Source organism: Muntiacus reevesi, chromosome 6 (genome assembly GCF_963930625.1).
Source record: "Muntiacus reevesi chromosome 6, mMunRee1.1, whole genome shotgun sequence".
Lineage (NCBI taxonomy): Eukaryota > Metazoa > Chordata > Mammalia > Artiodactyla > Cervidae > Muntiacus > Muntiacus reevesi.
The window spans coordinates 469771-474317 of record NC_089254.1 but is presented as its reverse complement, the minus strand read 5'-3'; positions in this window follow the sequence as shown (position 1 = coordinate 474317).

Below are 4547 nucleotides of genomic sequence, written 5' to 3'. Positions count from 1 at the left end.
ACTTCGGCTAACATGGCAGCAGCCGCACCGCGGCCAATCAGCGAGGGCTCCGCGAGCCGGCCTCTGCCGGCAGGCCTCCGCCCGCGGCCGCCAAGAGGGGCGTGGGGATAGCAACTGACACCGCGCTGTAGGTCATGCTGCCTCCACGCGGCGGAGGGCGGCACTGCAGCTCAGGCAAGCTGAGCGGGGCAGTCTTGCTCCCAGTGAGGTAGGTCTGAGGCTGAAGAGCACGGGCTGGAGGAGTCTGGGGCTTCCTCTCCAGCCACCGTTTCCACTGGGAAAAATCTACCTGCAGCATTCTTCCAGGATCTCCTCCCTGATCTTGCTCCAGGTTCTGGCTCAGATCCAGGTGGGAGTTCGGAATAACCTTGGGTCTTCACTCTTCTTAACGGAGCACCTTTGAGTAATTCTGGTCTTCACTCTTCTTAAAGAGCACCTCATCACCCAGCTAGTCAGAACATAGCACACACAAATACATGTGCATACATATTTATTTGTAATCTCCTTAAAAACCATTCACAACCTAGAAGTTGAGAGTTATGTTTTATTTGGTGAGAATTTTTGGGACTTCAAGTCCGGGAGACAGCAGCTCAAGTAACCCTGAGAGAACTGTCCTGAGAAGGCAGGGAGCAGGGGGACAGGTTATATAGAAGTTTTGCAACAAAGTGTAGGTAGTCTGAATGTAAAAAATGTTTTGTAACTGAAAGAAAACCAGATATCCCAAGTTGAGAAATTTAGTGCTTTTCTAGGTAAAGAAAGATGCGAGAGACTAGGCTTACTGAAATTATTCCTTTGATATGCCCCTCAACTATATGGGGTTAGTAATCTGTTTTAACATCCTGAGCTTCCTCAGGGCTCACCATAGGGAATGGCTGCAGTTTGATGGCTACTAGACGGCAGGCACTATTTCCATCCTGAAAAATACCCTTAGGGCTCACTAGCTCACCTTACATGGTGTCTGCAATTGCTGACAACTGTGATATCCTTTGTTTATTGATATGGCAGAAACTATTCCATATCTCCTTCCTCAGTGATCAGTTCAAAGAAAAGAAAGCCTTCCTTAGTGATCAATGCAAAGAAATAGAGGGAAACAATACAATGGGAAAGACTAGAGATCTCTTGAAAAAAATTAGAGATACCAAGGGAATATTTCATGCAACGATGGGCACAACAAAGGACAGAAATAGTATGGACCTAACAGATGCAGAAGATATTAAGAAGAGGTGGCAAGAATACACAGAACTATACAAAAAAGATCTTCACGACCCAGATAATCACGATGGTGTGTGTGATCACTCACCTAGAGCCAGACATCCTGGAATGCAAAGTCAAGTGGGCGTTAGGAAGCATCACTACAAACAAAGCTAGTGGAGGTGATGGGATTCCAGTTGAGCTATTTCAAATCCTGAAAGATGATGCTATGAAAGTGCTGCACTCAATACGCCAGCAAATTTGGAAAACTTAGCAGTGGCCACAGGACTGGAAAATTTCAGTTTTCATTCCAACCACTAAGAAAGGCAATCCCAAAGAATGCTCAAACTACCGCACAATTGCACTAATCTCACACGCTAGTAAATTAATGCTCAAAATTCTCCAAGCCAGGCTTCAGCGATGCATGAACTGTGAAGTTCCAGATGTTCAAGCTGGTGTTAGAAGAGGCAGAGGAACCAGAGATCAAATTGCCGACATCCGCTGGATCATCGAAAAAGCAAGAGAGTTCCAGAAAAACATCTATTTCTGCATATTGACTATGCCAAAGCCTTTGACTGTGTGGGTCACAATAAACTGTGGAAAATTTTGAAAGAGATGGAAATACCAGACCACCTGACCTGCCTCTTGAGAAATCTGTATGCAGGTCAGGAAACAACAGTTAGAACTGGACATGGAACAACAGACTGGTTCCAAATCAGCAAAGGAGTATGTCAAGGCTGTATATTGTCATCCAGTTTATTTAACTAATATGCAGAGTACATCATGAGAAACGCTGGCTGGAAGAAGCACAAGCTGGAATCAAGATTGCCGGGAGAAATATCAATAACCTCAGATATGCAGATGACACCAGCCTTATGGTGGAAAGTGAAGAATTAAAGAGCCTATTGATGAAAGTGAAAGAGGAGAGTGAAAAACTTGGCTTAAAACTCAACAATCAGAAAACTAACATCATGGCATCTGGTCCCATGACTTCATGGCAAATAGATGGGGAAGCAATGGAAACAGTGACAGACTTTATTTTGGGGGGCTCCAAAATCACTACATATGGTGATTGCAGCCATGAAATTAGAAGATGCTTGCTCCTTGGAAGAAAAGTTATGACCAAATAAGACAGCATATTAAAAAGCAGAGACATTACTTTGCCAACGAATGTCCATCTAGTCAAAGCTATGGTTTTTCTAGTAGTCAGGTATGGATGTGAGAATTGGACTATGATGAAAGTTGAGAGCCAAAGAGTTTATGCTTTTGAACTATGGTGTTGGAGAAGACTCTGGAGAGTCCCTTGGACAGCACGATCAAACCAATCCATCCTAAAGGAAATCAGTCCTGATTACTCATTGGAAGGACTGATGCTGAAACTGAAACTCCAATACTTTGGCCACCTGATGCAAAGAACTGACTCATTGGAAAAGACCCTGATGCTGGAAAAGATTGAAGGCAGGAGGAGAAGGGGACGATAGAGGATGAGATGGTTGGATGGCATCACCCACTCAATGGACATGAGTTTGAATAAACTCCAGGGGTTGGTGATGGACAGGGAGGCCTGGCATGCTGCAGTCCATGGGGTCGCAAAGAGTCAGGCATGACTGAGTGACTGAACTGAGCTGATTCCATTTTTCACTAGGAATAGCAAATTTTTGTGTTTGAGGCCAGTATCCAGGTCATTGGGCTTCCCTGGTGGCTCAGTAATAAAGAATCCACCTGCTAATGAAGGAGAGGTAGATTTGATCCTTGGGTTGGAAAGATTCCCCTGGAGAAGGAAATGGCAACCCACTCCAGTATTCTCACCTGGGTCATCACATGAACAGAGGAGCCTGGTGGGCTAGAGTCCATGGGGTTGCAAAAGAGTTGGACACGCCTTAGAGACGAAACAACAACAGCAAATCAATGTGATCATACACCCAACCTGATTTTCTCAGACTTTCTCCCTCCTCTTGCCCCCATACATCCCTATTTTATTTTGACATTTTTCTTTCTTTTTCTCTTCTTCACTTTCCCAAGGTCCCTGCCTCTGGCTCCGAATACCATGATCAAATGATGAGGATTCACTTTTCTTTTTTTCTCCTTGAGACTGATAACTCAAACTACAAACCTCTCTTGACACTCTTCACCCTGAAACTCTTCTTCCTGCAGACTTTGCCTTTATGCATCAGGTGTAGTCTGCTCCTCCCAAGGCTGTTTTCACCTTGGAGATAACATTAACCCTTAACAGTCCTTAAGAAAGAGTGGGACAGAGGACGATAACACCTCAAAATGAGATTCTTGCATTCAAGTTAGTGCAAACAGCAAACTGGTCACATTTTAAAAACATGGTTACAGGTCTGGGTCAGACCTGCTTTTCAGTGTTTGAGTGTCTCCTGCAGATGCATGGGTCAGCAGTGGCCTGCTGTGGGGACAGGGGCTGTGACTTCAGCAGACTGGGGAAGCACGTGTGTGAGCCCCATCATAGAGCCACCGAGTAGACAACCCACAAACTGAAGACCAATTATACCAAAGAAGCTCTCACACTTTTATGAAAGTTCTAAGGCCTACAATAGATTTCCCAACGTGGGGTCCAGCAAAGGGACTGAGAACCCTCAGGGAATTTGACCTTGAAGGCCAGTGGGATTTGATTACAGAACTTCGATGGGACTGGTGAAAGAGACTCTTAGAGGGCACAAACAAAACCTTGTGCCTACTAGGAACCAGGAGAAAGGAACAGTGACCCTCACAAGAGACTGAGGCAGACTTGCCTGTGAGTGTCCAAGAGTCCCCAGGGGAGGCATGGGTCAACATGGCTATTGTGGGGTCAGGGACACTGAATACAACAGTCCTGGCATAAACCATTTGGAAGGAGGTTGCCAATACCCCTACCATAGCTTGGTCTCACTGAATACAACAGTCCTGGCATAAACCATTTGGAAAGAGGTTCCATTACCCCTACCATAGCTTGGCCTCAAGCCAACTATAGGGAGGGAACACAGCCATACCCATCAATAGAAAATTAGATTACAGATTTACTAAGCATGTCAGAGCAAGACCCAGATTCTCTCACAGCCAATCCCTCCAATCAGGAAGCTTCCACAAGTCTCTTTTCCTCATCCATCAGAGTGCAGACAGAATGAAAACCAAAATTACAGAAAATTAACCAAACTGATCACTTAGATCACAACCCTATCTAACTCAGTTAGACTATGAACATGCCATGTAGGGCCACATATGATGGATGGGTCATGGTAGAGATTTCTGACAAAACGTGGTTCACTGTAGTAGGGAATGGCAAACCACTTCAGTATTCTTGCCTTAAGAATCCCATAAACATTAAAAAAAAAAAAAAGGCAAAAAGATATGACCTT